Here is a 20793-nt window from a genome sequence, read left to right as displayed (position 1 = left end):
ATGTCACTGATACAGACAGTAACCATGAGGATAGGTGTGTTGAGGCACAGTGCAGGGTCATCAGGAGCTGCCACTGGGCCACCAATTGACATCCCACAAGTATCCACCCCATCCATGCACACAGTCACACTGCCTCTACATACCTCATCACCATTGGCCTTAGCTGAGGGACAGTCTATGGTTGGAATTGGCCAGGAAAGTGTAGTATCTATGTCATGTGTGTCAGGACACAGGCAGATGTTCAGGGGTGCTCTTCGGAGTACTGCTGATCATCATGTCCCTGGCAGACGTGCCACATCTGTATCTACCACATACATGTTCCAGGCTGTCATGAAGGCACAGGCACGAATGAAACGGTACACCAGACAGGGTCTAATTGTGCAGAGGGCTCATCACACATATGTAAATGACAGCACCTGTGACCTAGCAGGTGCCATTCGTAATTACACTGAGTTCATGGATAGACAATGTGGTGAGACATTGGATCTCATCAACAATGTCATATCCATGCATCAGGACAGGGTGGGATGGTTGCAATGGCCACGCGGATCTATGCCAGCAACATCAGCAGCTGGTGATTGCCGTGGATGTCTCACCAGTCACAGCCACTCCCATAGTGGCAGTACAAGCCCCAGCACTGTGGGGGGGTGCTGTCCACAGACCGTCATAGCAGACCACGTACACATGGCCCTGGCCAGTCCCAGAAGGGACCTGGATCCAGTGGATGTTTGTCAATTTTGGGGGACAGTACCCGATCTGGCTTTGTACCTGATACTGGCTGTGGCACCCCTGCCAGACACAGGTCCCATGTCTGTGGCTGGAGACAGTGAACTGCTAACCCTGCCAGGTACAGTCTGCAGCTGTCTCACAAATCCCTGTATAGGGCAGCCACATGGTGGAACTGTGTGCATGCAGACACACACACATAAACAACAAACCTAGGGCAACCACATACCTGCTCACACATCACCATTAGCCCATAACACTACTCAGCCCCCTCACATACACAGACACGCACACACACACACACACACACACACACACACACACACACACACACACACACACACACACATTGTCAATTGAATGGCTCAGCCTAGGCCTCTGGCAAACCAACAACATGCCCTGTGCATATGATGATATTTGTGCCACATCCTGCCATCTGTAACATCAATGCAGGGACAGGCTAACATGGTGCTGATGCACAGGGTGACTGTACAACAGTGTAGTAATGGAATGTTGTGTAGCATGTTGTCAGCAGTAAAATGAAATTCTAATATCCTGGAAGGTGTAGCTGTGCATCCATGATGCATTATAGCTGTAATTAACAATGTTGTATTGTTTTCACCATTATCTATTCTGATTGTGTTGTGGTTATCCATGTGCCACATGGCTGATGGGTGTAGTGCTGTCAGCAGGCCTTCTACAGTGGACACCAGTAAGTGTAGTAGGTGGTATACATGACATGGCTGGGTACAAAACACAGACCCTTTGGTTTGAATGCAGTACAGATACAAGACTGTACACATGGAGATATGTTCCCGTGCAGGTAACACATCTGTTGCTCATGTAATCCCACCAAGACAGGTTAGGCACAATCACACATTGGTATATATGCAGTCTGCTATTTGAAAGACATTGAACATGCTAACAGCAGGGTGTATGTCCCTTTCCCCACTATACTGCGATCCTCACCTCAGTAACATGGGTGTTTCAATGCTGGTGGCATAGCCCTAACCATAGGAGGGAGTGAGGCACTCTACTACTGTGAATGGTGTAAACAACAACTAAGCAACCTGCTAACATACACTGTACAGTATTACAGACAGCTATGTGGGGGGACAGATGCAACATTAACTGCAAAGATGATGGATGTGTCCACAACAGCCACACCCAGTAAGTTACAGCAACCCTAGTATTACTGCACACCTCTACAGTGTGGAAGAGAGCATTAACATATCTATGACCTGTGAAGGACTGTATGTCCACAGGATGGCACTTGTGGAATGTTGGCTTTTGCAAAGCAGTCCTGGGGGAAACATATTCTGTGAATGGAGGTACATCCCTTAACATCTATACACATTCCTACATGTGGGATGGTGTACAAAAGCCTGCTATGATCTACATAGACTGTGTGCACCTCCTAACCCCCATCTACACCTGTCATAATTGCGTCAAGGAGGTATACCAGGTTCAGGTTGTATTCTCTGCCTTTGAGAAGTCCCACATTGGCGGGGTCCCAGGTGCTAAGATTACCAGTGACATTGGCCATGGGTTCATTGTTGATATGATCCATGTCCCTGCAGACCAGGCTCATCAGGCTACTGGGTGGTAGATCCCAGATGACATGGTGGATTTGTGGTTGTCCTTGCCAACATTGGTGAATCCATTGTCACGTGTTGGCCTGTTGGATAGCATAAGGGATCTCAGTTACTTACTGTGCCTGCCCAGGAGGTTCCCCCAAGCATGACACTTTACTTGACTGTACTGCATGATATGTTAGTAATGCCAGCCTGACATCCTACAGGTGGGATGGAGTACTGTTAACATGTACAGCCCTTGTCATGTAGTGTCCTGGTTATGGGATCTGCTAAGGTTGGTAGTGTAATGCAGGCCAGACATGTTTGGCTATGAGGGAGGGGAATACCTATCCATGCCAGACATATGTTGTTTGGGTCTCTCAAACCCATTAATGGTACATGTAGACATATATGTTTTGGTTATGTTCCCAATTTCATCTACAGATGTATGTACATATATACCTATATATATATATATATATATATATATATATATATATATATATATATATATATATATATATATATATGTTTACCTTTGAAAGGGAGACAATCATTTCTCCGAATGGCCCTTTCTGTGAACTGAAAGGATGAATCCGTCATTTTGAATTGCACCAAAGTTCAAAACTCAGCAAATCGAAAAGTAGCTTCCCTGAGTTTCGAACTACAAGTTGGAATACATATCATAATGCAGGGGGGGGGGCAAGCCCCCGCTGCACCCCCCACAACCCCTCTACTTTGATATCTAACTCTGAGTTCGCACTACAGTGGGGAAAGGGACATTTTCCCCATCCCCGCTATAGTGCCATCCACACCCAAAATGCCGAATCTGCAATGAGCAAATGCATAGGGACATTCGCTCATTGCACATTCGATGAATTTATTCTAAGATTGTGCAATGTTGAAAACTTACTTTCGAACTTCCAGCTTTCAGACACATGATTTTCTCCCTTTGAAAGGTGAACCATATATATGCTTACATATGCATATATATATATATATATATATATATATATATATATCTATATATATATATATTTATGTATATATATATATATATATATTGATTGCTGTATATATGTGGACATATGGATGTATACATATATATCTTTAGATGTATGCGTATCTATGTATATATGTATATATTATATATATATATATATATATATATATATATATATATATATATCTACATATATAACTATGTTATATCCATTTAAATATAAATATATATATACATACACACATACATCTACATGGTGGAATACATTCATCGTAGTGTTGAATACCTGGGCTGGATGATATGTATGTGAAAACATCATGATTATGCATATCTGCCATGGCTTAGTGGTAAATCACTTTGTGTATGGTGTGCAGGGTTCTGGTTTTGAGCGTTGCATGAGCTGTTCATTTTGTTACTGGGCAGAACATGGGCCATTGGATACAGAGTGACTAAGGCAGTTTAAAGCAGTTGTAAACAGGTTTGTGCAGAGCTAAGCACTGCTAACTTCCGGTTACAGTTTCTTATACTCTGTTAGCTTCTAAATTGCTTAACCTGTGTAGGCAATGCTTAGCGCAGTGCAGACCCACATACGACTGCTAAAAATTGCCTTAAGCTGTCTGTATCTAATGGGCTGTGTTCTGCCCAGCAACAAAACAAACAGCTCCTGCCAGGATCGAACCATGGACCCTGCAATAAATACACAAAGTGATTTACCACTAAGCCATGTCAGATATGCATAATTCTGATGTTTTCACAAACATATCATCCAGTCCAGCAATGCAACAGTACAGAGAATGTATACCGTAATCTAGATGCACATGTGGAAATATATTAATCTGTAAACAGATACACCATATCTAAATATGTAGATATATATAATTTACATATCTACATGCAATACATGCAATTTAATATATACATGCAAATGCCTACATTGACACATATATGTGTCTACACCTATATATCTAAATATACACAGCAAGTTACATATGTGTGCGCAGACATACATCTATGTAGGTATATACGGACATAGTTATTAATATGTAAGCAGATATATATTTCTATATCGGCATATATGGCCATACATCTGCAGATAGCAATGACAGAGTAACAAACACACATATGTCCACATGCACTGTTAATGGTGTTGGGAGGCCCCACACACTATACATCTTCTACAAATAACCCCCCCCCACACACAGCCATACACGTCTACCCTGCGATACACTACCAAGTGTTGCAGAACTTATAACCAGGACCTGACACGACATGGGCACGAGATGTAAACAGTACTACGTGCCACCTGCATGATATCAGGCTGGTATTGGTGACATATCTTGCAGTACAGTCTGCCTCCCATAGGAAATGTAAACTGTGGAAGCCATCAACAGCCCCAGGATACATATAATATATATATATATATATATATATATACATATTATATATATATATATATATATATATATATACAAATATATGGATGAATATCTATACATATATATATGTAAATACATGTGACTACACACACACATGCAGATATATGTACAGTACAATACATATGTAGAAGGCTCACACAATATGGAACAGCCACTATGCCTACAGTTAACACCTGAACAACTGGACACTGTGTGGGCCACACATACAAATGACATTTGTTGCCTGCAACATATACTCACAAAGAGGCCATAGGTAGAACACCACACACAGGTCTGCAGAAATGTAATACCTTTCATTGTGTACTATTACGGTTCTATATGTCATGTCATATAGCTGTTCAGACACTGACATCCATATACACACAGGAATGCAACTGTGTTACAGTTAAACTACTACAGTAGTCTGGAAAGGTTCACAACTGTTGCTGTCCAGGCCAAGCCCTTTGATTTGTACAATAGTGAGGACAGACTGTGCCACAGGATACCAAATGATCAACAGTACGTAATGCAGGTGTATAGTTCAGCAGCCTCTGTCTACACTCTGTACACCATAATTAGATGGTAAAGACATCATGTGATCAAATGGGTTGTAACTGTTACATAATAAGGCATAACTGACACCATCACATGCACAGTGACAAACAGAACAGTCTGCATGGCAGGAGGCGGTAGGCTTGCATTAATCCAGGACATGTAAGTAATGTAAATATAGGTGAAGTATACAGTACTGTACATCCAGATACCTTCAGCAGCTCACCCTTGATACCCCCACATATTTTAACAGGGTAGGTCATTTATGGTGTTCCCCCCGACTCATTAATACAGAGCTGTATACCACTGTTACATACACTGGCTTCTGGAGTGCATAAGAGCACACATGTTTTGTTTCGGTGACACCCACACATATATGGACCCAGCCTCACCTTATGTGTGGGGGATACAACAAATGTGGATTGCTGGCAGCAATGGCAATGTGTTGTACTCACAGCCCACTATGGGACAACTGCCTACAGCATGTCATATGTGCAAAACCTGATATGTAGGAGGTAAACAAAGGCTGGGACACAGGCACACATGTGGAGAACAGTTGCCATACACTAAGCAGGTTGCTGTTGTTACAGGATAGTCTGCAATATACCCTTAGTCAGGGTATTGTGGTCAGAAACAGAAATGGATGTAGCCATGTACTGACAGCACTCAGCACACACAATGCCAGTGACATATCTGACACATGACCTGTGTGGTGGACAGACAACACATGATAGGCACATCTCTGGCCACCAAGAGGATAGGCACACAGTGGAGAGCTATGCAGACATACTGCATTCCAATGTATAGTTGTTTGGACACACACACCGTGTAACACCAGTGCTATACAAAGCATAACACAACTCTACTCACACTCTGTCTGTAGTTCCTGAAGGTCCTACAGATATGTAGCTGCCCTGAGTGTGCAGGCTCTCCTGTAAGAGGTAGCACTACCTGCTGTCTGTAACACTGATGCCCACACACAGGTAGGATGTCCATCACACAGGAAATGTAAAAGGACCACGCCCACATGATGTAGGGATTTATAGTGGCTGGTTGCCATGACAGTGGTAATTGGGAGCACGACACATGTGTAATCATATATATATATATATATATATATATATATGGCTATCTGGATAAGTATATGTACATATATTTGCACCATATGTCCTGGACATGGAGTGTAGCCCTACCTCAGCCCCTATAGTCCCAAAGTCATAATGCAAGGGGATGTCAGGTATGTATAGCAGGAATATTAGTACACTACTGCTACTGTCATTGGGATTGCCTTCACAGGCATGGTGTGTGTGGAAGGTCACATCTGTTTCTAACATGTGTGCTATTGGCTACTGACAGCCATCCTAAGGAAATCATTGTAATGTACCGTTGCTAGCATGTAATGGCCCTGTTGACTGTAGCAGAGATATTGGCCAATATTTTTATGTGGAAATTCTGACACACCCTGTACAGTCCAGAGGTATACACATAAGCCCTTAGTGCACATGTGCAACATGCCTGCCAATATGGATGTAGACAGCCATGTAGATGGGTATAACACATAACGGCTGGTATACATTTGCCACCAGGGGTTATGCATTCACACACTCCTGTCTGGCCTGACACATAATGACTGCTGGTGCAGGGGTGCCATGGCCACTTCCTACACACTAGATGTTGACATACATCTGTAAAGCATCCCACTGCTCTGTCTGTCATACATGACTTTAAGGGAGGCACGGCAGCAGTACATCTGGTAAGTATCTGCACATGACATCTCACTGGGTAAGTACACTAAGCTGCCAGACATGTAACAAGGTACTGTGCAGGCTACAGGTGGACTAGCTTAACACTGGCCTGCAACCCCCATAGAGGAATACACATGTACCTGCATATATAGCAGGCTCCACAGGCATGTCACAACACAGGGTAAGATACACCTGTGAGAAAGTGCATAACCACAACCAATGTGAACACAGCCACAGCCTCATATGGTATGCTAGCATAATATTCCAGTATATGGACTATCTGTTCTACACCATCCTCATATGTGCCACTCACAGAATGACCCTACATATACTGGGCTGCTACACAGTTTGGTCTGATGGCTGTCTGTGGTATGAGATATGTGTGCGTGTATGACCGTACAAACATGTACGCCAATACTGTACCATGCAGTGGGGCAGCATGTAACATCAGATAGGAGGGGAGCTAGAACAATGACATCTACCACAGTCTGTACACAGGCTAATGTACATATTAACAATATGCACACTGCCAACATTCACCATATGTACACAGACCTCAGTACTGTGCATTCATCCACAGAATGTTCAGGTTATGTCAAGAAATATAACCCCTACTGTACACAACATGTGTAGCAGTCTACTATATCACAAGCTTGCTATCAGATATGATGACACCAATTATGGTGTATGGCACATATGCACCACTTCATGCACGGCATATGTACAAAGGTTGACAGAGGTGTAGCTGGAAGCACATACACAGGGCCACTATTGACATGTTGCTGTGATACCCTCATACATTTACTGATGTACCAGGATTTGTTGCAACATATGTCCTATGAGGAATATTAAGTCAGTAACTGTCACGGCCTTCACCATCTACAGACTGCAATCTTCACACTACCTTCTTTAGTCCACAGATAGATTCTCCATGGCTAGCACTTGAAACCAAAGGCACAACACTGGCCAGTCTGCAGATGATCCTGCAGATGGGGATTCCTCATAAACATGGAACTGACATGGCAGGTATTGCAACATGTACGACAGCCATATCCAGACAAACACTGTTAAACCAACATTACTCCAAATGCAGTATAGCAGCACTTACAGTGTGTAGTCAGGTCATGCACATCCTCCTCCTGTTTGTTGTCCTCTTTCCACAGTGTATGTTGTTAGAGGTAAATCCCCAATCCATCTGAGATGCTGTTTGCCAAACGACAGATCTAGTTCCTGCTCACAGTGAATGAGAAGGGCCAACACCACCATGATGTTCCTAGATATTGGAGTGTGTTTCTCTGCAAATGGCTATGGAAATGTTACCACAGCTGTTCCACATGCAATCAGCTAGGGGAGAGCTGCAATTCATACATATGCCACCAGCTGATCATGAGCATTACTTAAATTACACATGCTGCTGCCTAAGCATAGCAGGTGTGGGTCTCCACATCCACCAGAGAGTGGGTGGCAAAGGCAGACAGAGGCAAATACCTGTCACGGAGGGGTAGGAGAGTAAAACTGTAGCATGTTTGTGTCACACACCTACCAGCACAGGGTTTCAAACCCCTGACAACTATGTAGTGCTATTACAGCTAGATGCAGTTATTGGATGTGCCACATGGGGTACCTGCTGTGGAGCACTCAGAACATATATGTGATGGTGAATGACATCTGCAACAGGGATACGGTACGTATAAGGTAGGTGATGTACACGTGCCTGTCTGCATGAACAGGTGCCAGTGTAAACACAGCCACAGTCTCACAGGGACGCACACATATTGACACACTTGGCAGGGCCAGGAGTACAACTAATCAGTAGCAGGATTGCCACAACACATCACTGTGCAGGTATCACATGCACCACACGGGTCATACAGAGGTCGTAAGGGCAAAGATTATGAGAAGGTGTCAGACATTGGACAGCATGCTTCACTATGCCCATGGGGGTTTTAGTGAGTGTGGATGTGGCCATATGCACCATACAACACACACACAAACAAACTGGGTGCCAGTACTGACATGCATGGGTTCATGTCTACATGAGTGTGTGCTGGTCAACTGTGCCAGCAGGCTATACAAGGGTAGGTGATGGGTATACCTTGGCATCAGGCCACATGACAATGGTCTGCATTGTGGCTCAGGGCTGTAGTTTCTGCATTTGCCCACACAGGTGGGTATTGTATCCCCCATCTATTCACCTGGGTGATTATTGTGTGTGGCCAATGCTGTGCATCACCTGCCATGTATGTGTTCCTTAGTCCATGACATGGATGGTATCTAGGATGTGCACACCTCCCACATGCTTGTACAGTGACATGTGGAACTGTACCTGAGGTGTCTGGCCCATGTTGTGAACAGGGATTATCATCAGATGTGCCAGTCTTACCCACCTGTGGCAGGAACTGGTAATGGGCAGCAGGTTTACCCTGCACATACATTGATAGCAGGCTAACAGCATTCCCTAGTGTTAGTGCATATGTCCATACATGCCATATTGCCAGGCATGGTATGTCCATTGTGGGTCACATGTGAAGGCACCACAGGTGGTGCAGGTGTCCATTGGGGAACATGGGGGAGGTGCACTGTCTGTATGTATGTGCATATTGGACAGATGGGTAGGGTGACATGCCCTCTGTAGCCCACTGCTATCACTCTGTAGTCACTACCAGTGGCCAATATGCAGTGTACTACCCACATATTGGCTGTTGCCTAGGCATGTGTGTGTATGACACATGGGTAGAGAGTGCGGTCTGGGTAATACTATGGTTGCTAACTGTCATTGCCTGGCTTTGATGTCACATGTATTGGTATGGCTTTGCACCCGAGCCTCTCAGCTATTTTACATCTGTTATCCCAGTATGGTTGAGACTGTGATATATAGTAGGGCCACCATATAAAAATATGCAAAACTCACTCCACTTTGGCCATGGGTGTCATACACTCACAACCACCTCTACACAGGATATGAGTTGCAAACACTCACACACACCTATCATGTCTTGGAGTAAAACCCTAACTAATTAGTTTATTACAGTACAGCACTACGCAGTTAAAGTACACGCCACTGACATTACTGGAGTATTTTTTCCCCAAAGGTGTATTTCACAATGGATGACATCAACAGGATTACCAAAGTAGGGTATTTTAAATGTACTGCGAGTGAGTAGCCTAAAATGCATTGCTCCATGCACAGACATTGGAACACACACAAAACATCCAGAACTGCCACACTCCATCTGTACGCAGACCGGACACGATACAGAGATTACTGGTCTACAAACTTCTCAGAGGTGTATTTCCAGGTTGGTGACATCAGCAGCCTTGGCAAAGTTGAGTATATGAATAGTAAGGAGTGTGAGTAGCCTAAAAAGAATTGCTCTTTACACAGTCAGACATGCACACAAACACACATAGTTGCCAATTCTGGGGTTTGAACTCCTAGCTAACTAGTTTATTACACTACAGCAGTACACAGTTATTTTACACGCCATGGAGATTACTGGGTTACAGCTCTCCAATGGGTGTATTTCACATTAGATAAACTCAGCACTCTTGTCATAGTAGGGCTATGGGGAGGGCAGTGTGTGCATGGGCCAGAATTCATTCATCTTGGGGTCGACATGCCACATGTGGGCACACACAGGGTCATATGTCACAGGTACATGTATACTACTTCCTTGTATAGTCATGTTGCACAGCTGGCACGTGCACCACATAGTCTGTAATGCTGACAGATGCTGGTGACTATTATCTGCAGTGGGTGACATCTGCATCTCATGTGTTTGGGGCCCTTTGGCTGTTTGCTGCGTGGGACAGGGCTGGATGGCTCCTTATCACAGTCAACCTCTTCCACACATCTATGTCCATCTGCCTTTGGCTTATTATAGTGTATTGTCCTTACATATATGTCTGTGTGTGCAAGGCAGGAGTGGTGCATACTGACATATGTCTGCACTAAGAACTGCGACTGCCAGATATGTCTGGTCCACTGATGTTTGCAGACATGGCCTTCATGTGTTTATGTGTGTGAGCATGCCCAGCATGACCTTTCAGTATGTTGTTGACTGACATTGCCTTCATAAGTGTGTGAGCATGCCCAGTATGGCCATTTGTATTGCATGTGTGGAGCAAGTCTAGGTAGTTTGTACTGCGGTGCTGACCTTTGTGTTGTACATCGACAGGTAGCATGATGTGTCTGCAGAGTATCCATCGGTCAATTGGCATTGACTGTTGTTGCATTTCTGAATAGCAGGAGGGGGACACCTGACTGTTTCTACATTTCTACACAGGTTTGGGGAGGCTGCACCTGACTGTTACAATATTTGTATGTAGGATGGGGGGGCACACCTGACTATTTCTACATTTCTACACAGGAGTGGGGGGTGAATACCTGACTGCTACTATAATTCTACGTAGGATGGCGGGACACACCTGACACTTGCACACGTTTGCTAGGACTGTACTCGTATGTCGGGTACTCCATTTCAGTCCGTAGCCTTACCTATAGTGCTGGCTAGAGGCATACCAGTGTACTACAGATCTTAGCTTTTAATTATCTACATATTAGTTTCTGACTTCCTAGCCTTCACAACTGACATCCAACTGCCAGGCCTGCTGTAGTCTGTATGTGTAGGCCTGGGGGGTACCCATAGGCCTCATTCAGAGGCCATAGTACAGCATTTGTTTGTGTTTGTCTACACCTGTCCTGCTGGCTGTGACTGTTGTTGGGTATGTGACCCTCCCGACTGGCATGTGTGAGTCACTTACCTTGTGGGTGTCCCAGTATTGAGGGTGGTGCTGCAGAGCTGCCTATGTTGGATGCACATAGTGCACTCCGTATACATGGTTGAGCACAGGTAGTGTCATGTTTGGCATCCCTTTTACTGTATGTGCGAGTCAGAGAGAGGTGTCATTCCCCGGGTCCTTACCATGTCAGTGCATGTGCTATGTGTTGCCTCTTTGCAAAGGCCAGGGCATACTGGGCATGACTTCTTCTGCATACTAGGGCAGGTTCAGTTTGTTCCTCCTCTGAGTCACTCTGTATCTGTGCAGGCCTTGGCAATGGTAGGCGGCTGTGTGGTCATGTCCCATGCGGTTCCTGCTGCAGCTGTTTTTTCAGGATCATATTTTGTAGCATGGCACAAACAAGGACAATTTGGGTACATGTAGTTGGTGAGTATTGCAAGGCTCCACCAGTACGTATCCAGCATCCTCCACTAGGTGACCATATGGGATGTAACCATTGGCAAATCTCTGGTACAGCTGCTTCAGATGCCAGATGTGGAAATCGTGATCATTTCCAAGGCAGCCAGCACACACATTCATTATTATGTCCTGGGCATCACACACAACCTGGCAGTTGATGGAGGGGAAGCCCTTGCGGTTGATGTAGACCCTACCCCGCTCACTGGGTGGTGCTTTGATGCATATGTGCTTGCAGACTATTGCACCCACTACCTCAAGGTATTCTGCTATTTGGTGGAAGAGATTCATATTGCTGGCCAACGCCTCACGGGTGTTGGGGATATATACGTGCTCACTGACATGTGCTGACATGGCATCCAGGAACTGGTGGAGTACCCTGAATGATGATGCCTGTGAAATCCCCATCATATCCTCAGTTGGCCTTTGGAAGGTACCTGTAGCTAGTATTCTTAGGCCTACACATACCTTGGTATCCACTGGGATGGGTTTCCCTCTGTTAGTTCTGTGTGTGAGGCGTGGTCGGCACAGCTCAACAGTTTGCTGTAGGACGTCCCTGTCCACCCTATAGTGCTCCACTATTGACAACTCATATATCCCTTGGTATGTTACCCTGAGTCTGCACACTCTTCTCCATCTCCTCACTGTGGGTTGGTCGGCAGGATTTACATCTTCACCACCCTCAGCCTCTTGCACATGCTGCTTTATGACAGCAAAAGCAGCCCCTAACATTTTTTGTTTTGCTTTCATTTTGTAAAATGTCCCCATTTGTATACACCAGTGGTGCAGAGTTTTGGAAAAAAACAAGGGGGAAAGGTGTTTGCATAGTTTATAGTGGTGTGCTGGTCTGGGTTGGTCTGCTGCCTGTGTAATTGGCTGATTCTGATACATTTCACCTGCCAGCTAAGCTAGTTCTCCTTGGTTACCTTCCGACTGCTGTTTTCCCTTCCCATTGCCTTCCTCTTTAAGCCTGGGGACATGCCGCTCAAACAGAGTGCTCAAATGTACACAGAGCTGCTATTTCCTGGTTTACTTTTTTTTTCTTTAAAACCTGGTGTGTGGCGCGGACACCTGCTTAGGCTTTATAAAGAGTGCTAGGCAGGTTTAGACACACCCCCTAGCTTAGCTGTGCTAAGCTAGGAGCAATCCCGAGCCACAGGGCTCTAATCCACTTACAGTATGCCTGACACCCCCCCCCCATGATGTCACCTATGTCTTAGTCTTGCACCCAGCTATTCATACTCTTACACTGTTGGGAACTGCCTCACATGCTGAGGAAAACTGGTATTCACTATCCTTTCTCTCGTTTGCATAGGATTGTCTGCTAATGCATAGTTATATGTTCACACTGAGCTTCCCCTCTTAGCAACCATTACTCACTGGCTAGGTTGTCTTCTGCCTGCCATTGACTTGCATGGCAGAATACTGAATTTAGTTAGACTGCTTATTTTAGGTTTATTTTATTATTTTCCCCCCAATCCCGTTTGTGCGCCGCTGCCCTACGCTTAAACAGCCGATATCGACTAAAAAAAATAAAACTTGTTTTTTTTTTATTTTTGAAACAGCTTGCAGTGCCAACGGCCTTATACTTGGCCATTGGCATGCTTCCTCAATGACATGCAGCCTTTATTTGGAGCTGTCATACCTTCATTTCGGATTTTGCAAAAATGTACTCGGTTACTAACCAAGTACATTTCTGCAGATAGCACTAGTCTTGCACGGAATATTGCAAGCTTCCTGGATTGCAAAATCACCTGATTTGCATGGATTCCTCCTGCAAATTAGGTGATTTGCATACCAGAGCTTAGTCTGTGCATGATTATTGCAGGAGCTCTCATGCACGCCCCTGCAGGCTGTTCCTGGATCACACGGCGGACATATTGCTGTCAAAGCTGTTACACTAATCATGCATGCCGTGCAGGGCATAGAGAATCTGGGGGAGAGCTAAGCATAATTTACTATAAACATAGCCAATTGGATTTAGAAGGCAAATATGTGCTAAAACTTGAGCCATGCCCTGTCATAAAGTTGTCAGTTACTACAGAGTGATAATAATGGACAATGTGTCTTCATTAATGTAACTCATATGGGTCAAGTTGTCAGTGTTGTACTGCACATGTCATAAATGTAGTCAGTGCATGTCTATGTATACTCATGCATGTGTGTGTGTGTGTGTGAGTGTGTGTGTCTGTGTGTGTGCGTGTGTGTGTGTGTGTGTGTGTGTGTGTGTGTGTGTGTGTGTGTGCACATGTGCATGTATGTGTGTCAATACGCAATTAGACATCTCAGAACTGAAGAAATGAAGTCATACATTATTTGTTTAATAATTTACAAGGTAATCAAACTGATTCCAAGTTAATTTTTCACCCATGGCTCTATTTCACAAAAGAGCACATACTAAAATGCAGTAGCACCTTCCTACTGCAAACACTATAAAGGCTTAATCAGATAAAGAGAAAACACAACAGAGTGCATCAGCAAACTCCATTTCTATCAATCCATAAATGGATATAGACAAATATACCAAATATACTTTATTATCCAGATAAAGAGAATGAGTGCATTTACATTTTACATCCAACTCAAAGATGCAGTACTTGGTCTTCTGCTAAGAAAATGTAATTAACCGAATACTACAACCAATGCAAGGCAAAACTACAAATCCTGACAGGCTAACAAATCAGTTGTTTACCAGTGCACTTTCTGAATGATCTGTGTTTCGTGCCTTGACATCTAGCAGGCACATATTACAAGTGGTAAATGTGTGGGTGTGCATAATGTCTCCATGATTAGAAATCTTCTAATAATGGATTTCAGTCACTGAGGACTGAAACTGGAATCATTTACAATGTAAAGTATAATTTATCTGAGATATGGCAGCTTTAGAATTGACATATTTTGATGTAGAAGAGAGGGTAAGTGGGTATAACCTCCCACAGCACTTTTTTTCAGTAGAGTTCCATTTCTGTATCTTGTGACTCAGCTCCAGTAGCTTTAAATTTCCAAGGAAAAGAGGTGCACAGAAGTAAAAGCAAATAGTATTTCAAAGTTCCAAATGAAGTTGATCAAGAAGATCCATTTTATGAAGAACTAACCACTTCCTTTAACAATGCTGGTTTGGACTTTTTAAAGTTGTTGGTCCAACACAACAAAATAAACTTACTGAGCAACTCAAAGTGGATTTAGAAGTGTTGGACAACAAGATAAAGGAGAAGTTAAAAGGTCAAAATTATTGTTTCAAAGATTACCAACTGGTTTTAGAAGCTGTTGATAAATACGAACATCTAGTTGTACAAAGAAAACTTAGAAAGACTGACCGGGACATTAAAGCTTATGATAGCAATCAAGCCTTTTCAGTTAATTTTTCCAGCAAACACCCCCTTAATTTTCATCTTTCCAATGGGTGTTTTAACAAGACTTACAGTTCTGCAGTTAAAAGCAGCAATATGCCTTTAAATCTTGGCTACAAAGGAACCACTAGTGTAGCCAAAGCGTCAGAGACTATGCGTCATCAGGGAGGAGGTACTAATGAGGCTGCTGCTTCGCCAATGCCAGGGACTTCTACGAGTAATGCTTCTAACATCCTTTCTGGCAACAAAGGAAGAACTAATTCAAAAAATGGGAAATGTTCAACCAACATTTCAGGATTCAAACAGGGTTGGGGCAGGAGCCGTTTAGGTATACAGTGACTGTAATGGATTGTAATGTAAGTTTAAACAGCAAAATGTACAATATCACTGATTTTGAGCTTTCTGACTCTCAAACGCACCTATCAAAACTAGGTTTAAACTTTTTTCCTAGTAAACATACCAGTTTAGCTAATACATTGTTAGAATTGAAACTATACACTCGAAAACTTAATTTGTCATATATATATTGAAGGATGTTGTTTCAGGACCTGTTGATTTGATCAAAAAGCCTTCTGTTTTTAACTCTTCTTTACAAAACACCACAGCACTTTAAAGGTTTTTGAAGCTTTTTGTACCAAGAATATACATTTGTTGTTGAACAATAAACCTCTTTACCCACATTACAATTTGAACAGGGAGGATAGGAGACTGTCAACAGAGCTTATGTACAGGCATGATTTAAGGTTTATGAAGGCCAACAAGGGGGTGGGTTGATAGTGATGTCAGCTGTGGATTACAATAAACCAATGGAAGTTATTTTAAGTAATGATAATGAATATTGTGAAGTCAATTATGACTCCATTGAAAGCAGTTACAGGTTTAAGTATGCCTTCTACAACCATTTTATGAATGGTGATTTAACAGCTAAGGTTTGTGAGTTCTTTACGTTTGACAATCTGAGAGTAGGTATACTTTTTGGTATACCTAAAATTCACAAAAATTCTAACCCCCCCCCCCCCACCTTTTTGGCTTATTGTTTCTGGAAGTGTTACTGAAACATTTCTTTGTACTTGCACAAGCTGCTGAATCCTTTGGTTCAAAAGTAACCTTCACATATTAAGGATTCATGGTCCTTTTTAAACCAAGTTAGATTATTCAGTTTGAGTGAAAAAGGTGGTGAAATTAGTGAACATAGTAATGATTTTTTTTTATGTTAACAGTTGACATAGCGTCGTTATACAATTCTATACCGCAGGTAGAAGGTGCGGAATTTGTGTCTAGATTTTTACGCAAATATACCACTTGGTCTGACTCCAGTATTGACATCTGTACTTCTTTGATAGAACTTCTGTTAAACAACAATTATTTTATGTTTAATAAAAAATACTATAAGCAGTGCTGAGGAGTAGTAATGGGGGCTACAGTTGTTCTGGCTTTTGCTGGCTTAGTGATGAGTTGGTGGGAGAGGGAGATATTACCCACTATCAGTTTTGCTTCTGAGATTTTGTTTTATTGTAGATTTATTGACAATCTGTTTTTTATTATAAAGGGTCCAGTTGAACTGCATAGTATTTTCCTAGATCAACTTAATGCAAGTAGTGATTTTCTGGATTTCACTTTGAGTTACTATGGTCACCGAGTCAATTATCTGGATGTAACATTGAGTTGGAGTATTTCTGATAAAAAGTTCTCTAGTAGTATACATAGGAAACATATATATGCCAACAATTATTTACATTATCACAGTAATCACCCTAGGTTTATGAAACACAACATCCACAAAGGGCAGTATATTAGAGCAGTGACCAGTGATGATGCTGTTTCCCTACAGAGAAACTGAGTTCATCACTGAGATGTTCTTACCCAGAGGCTATCCAAGGTTCTTGTTAAAAAATACTGATTTAGAAATTTAAAATGAAAGGATGACAAATTTTTCACCTATTTTAGTTTATGGATTTTTAGAGAAAGAGACGGTTCAGAGTACTTGGGGGGGGGGGGGGCTTCTTATGTTCCTAGGTGTGTCATTGGTAAGTCTGTTGATAGTGACATGATTAAAAGTGTAGTTAAGAAAAACTGGAAAATCATCACTAGAAGCAGTGATTTGCAAGCAGTTTTGGGGAATGCTCCTAACTTTGTATATAAGAAAGTTAACACCATCAAGAGTTTATTGGAGAAGGGTGAAACTAAAATGTCTCTTCCTTTCCCAGATAGACCTAAAGGTATGTATAAATATTTTAGTTGTAGTGTGTCTAGATACATTCATGAGGGAACTTATGTCTGTTTACCACACTTGAATCGTACTATTTCTGTACCAGAGAGATTTAATTGTAACACTTTAAATGTGATATACATTGCTTTATGTTCTGGATGCTCAGCGTTTTATATAGGCATGACTACTAGACAACTGAACAAGTGTATAACATTTATTTATTTATTTTATTTTACATTTGTTGACCGGGAAAGTCCGACTGGACACATGTCCATTTTCAGCGGAGGCCCGGGGAGAAAAGCTCCAATAGTACATAGTAGGTTACAAAAAGTTCCAATAGTACATAGTAGGTTACAACAATGTTTGACAGCTAACATGCGATTGTAGTTATGCACTAAATACCCAGGGAAGAAAAAAAGTTACATTAGTATGTACAATAACAATTATAAAGAGAAAAACAAAGCATCATATAGTTAGTATACACAGGTAAGAAAAAGTTACATTAGGATGTACAGTGAACAATTATTATAAGAAACAAACCTACAAGTAGTTAGTTTCAGGGGGAGAGTAGATGGCTTGAGGCCTAGGAGGATAGTAATTTCACTGAGGAGGTTGAGGGAGCTATGGGTTAGTCTGGATTAGAACATTGGCAAAGCCAGTGGGATTTGAAGTGGTGGGAGAGGCCATTCCTGAAAGTATTTAGGGAGGTTGATTCGGTGAGACTAGGTGGAGGAGAGTTCCATATTTTACCCACTGTGTTTGAAAACAGAGAGTCACCTCCTGAGTTACAGGATTTGATTGTCTGTGCGAGTAATCTGTGAGATGATCTTAGTCTATTTAGGTTGGTATAAGGGGTAATTATTCCAGACAGGCCTGGAGTGTTTTCAGGTTGAGAGAGTATTTTGTAAGCAATAATAAGTTGCTTCTGTAGAAGTAGGTTTGGTAGTTCTATCCAACCTAGGTTCTGAAGATTAGTACAGTGATGGGTTTTGTAGGGCAGGCCTGTGGCAAATCTTGCAATATGATTATAACAACAAGAGAGTTTAGATAGATCCAATTTGTTGGGATTTGTAAGTATGGGGGAGGCATACAAGAGGGTAGAAAGGAGATGGGTGCGAGCAATGGCAACTTTAGCCGTGGGAGTCAGAAAAGTTTTTATTCTATAAAGGGACCCCAGTTTGTTATTAACAGTTTTGATAGTTTGGTTGATGTGCACATCAAATCTGAGTTTGTTGTCAATGGTAACCCCTAATAGCTTGGTATGAGGGTCGGGGGTGATGGTGGTTCCATTGTTGGATTGTACACAAAAGGGAAAAGTTGGTGTTTTATGGGTAGGATGGAAGAGTAGCATTTTCGTTTTTTTGGATTAAGGATCAGTTGGCGTTCTGATAACCAATTCTCAACTGCAGTGAAACAGTCTTGAGTTTTGGATAATAGAATAGTTGGGGATCTATCTGAGCAAATTAAAGTCGAGTCATCAGCATATTGAATACATGTAGACTCTGGGATGACTTTGTTAAGATCATTAATAAAGATGGAAAATAGAAGAGGGCCAAGTATGGAACCTTGGGGGACTCCTATGGTGTTGGGTATGAGGTCGGAGAGCTTGCTTTGCCAGAGCACAGCTTGTTGCCTATCAGAAAGATAGGCATGAAACCAGTCTAGGGTTTTGTTATCTAGATAGAGAGTTTTTAGGGTTGCATGCAAGAGTTTGTGGTTGACCATATCAAAAGCTTTTGATAGGTCCAAGAAGAGGGCTGAAGACATTTTTTTGTCATTCCGGTTAAGATTGATAGTGTTTGTGAAAGAGAGGAGAGCGGTAGTAGTGCTATGTTTGGGCCTGAAGCCATGCTGGGAGTTGGTTAGCAGGTTTTCCTGTGTTAGGTAGTGGATGAGTTGTTTGTGAATACTTTTTTCCATGATTTTTGCCAGTGGTGACAAAATGGCTATTGGTCTGTAGTTTGAGAGGTCAGTGGATGAGCCACCTTTATGGAGGGGGATGACATGGGAGATTTTCCATATGGAGGGGATTGTGGATTCAGTTATGGTCCGATTAATTAAGATTGAGATGGGATAGGCTATAACATTAGCAGCTTTTTGTAGAAAGTCTGCTGGAAGTAGGTCTGCCGCGAGAGTGGTTGGCTTTAGTTTCCTTAGTAAGGATCGGATGTATGCAGTAGGGACAGGTTGTAGGTTGAATAATGGCGTGGTCTTCTGGGTGGGACTTGTGGTTACGGAGCAGGGGACTATTTGTTGGTTGGCTAAGGATTTGATCACATCGATGAAGAAGGTATTAAAGGATGTGGCCACTTCATCTGGGTTTTTCATAGTTAGGTTTGCTGGTGTGGGGGTGGAGGACCTGCCTGGATGGAGAAGTTTGTTTATTCCTGTCCAAAACTTTTGGGGGTTGTTTTGATGTTTATGTTGTAGCTGGAAATAGTAGGTCTTTTTGTCCATTAAGATAGATTTTTTTGTGTCATTTCTTAGTTTTTGGAAGTTGGTACGGTCTAGGGGTGTCTTGGTAGTACGCCATTTATTCCATGCTTTGTTTCTAGATTTGATTTTGGCTGTGGAGTCTTTTGATAGCCATGGTGCTATGAGAGCTTTTGTTTTGATTAACCGTTAGGAGGCATGTGTGTCAAGTATGTTTAGAAATGTGGAGTTAAATTTTATTACATCTTCTTCTAGTGGGAGGTGTTTTAGGATTGACCAGTTACAGGACTGCAGCTCATTTCGGAATCTAGTGATGTCAAAATGTTTGGTGCTTCTAACAGTCCTGAGTACAGGGAGATGGCAGCTACCACTTTTGCTTTTTACTATATAAGTAATGAGGTGATCACTGAGCTCATTAGTAATGGTCCCAGATTTATAAGTTTCGGGTTTATGGTTAGTGAGTATCCAGTCTAGGATACTTTCTTTTTGTTTGTTGCTGCCAATTCTAGTAGAGGTGGTAATATTTTGTGAGAAGCCATGGAGATTGATATTGGTTGGGTCTGTCTCTGACACACATAGATTCCAGT

This window comes from Protopterus annectens, chromosome 2.part2 (assembly GCF_019279795.1).
Source record: "Protopterus annectens isolate FY-2018-M chromosome 2.part2, PAN1.0, whole genome shotgun sequence".
In the NCBI taxonomy this organism is placed as follows: Eukaryota; Metazoa; Chordata; order Ceratodontiformes; family Protopteridae; genus Protopterus; species Protopterus annectens.
This window is presented reverse-complemented; position numbering follows the sequence as displayed.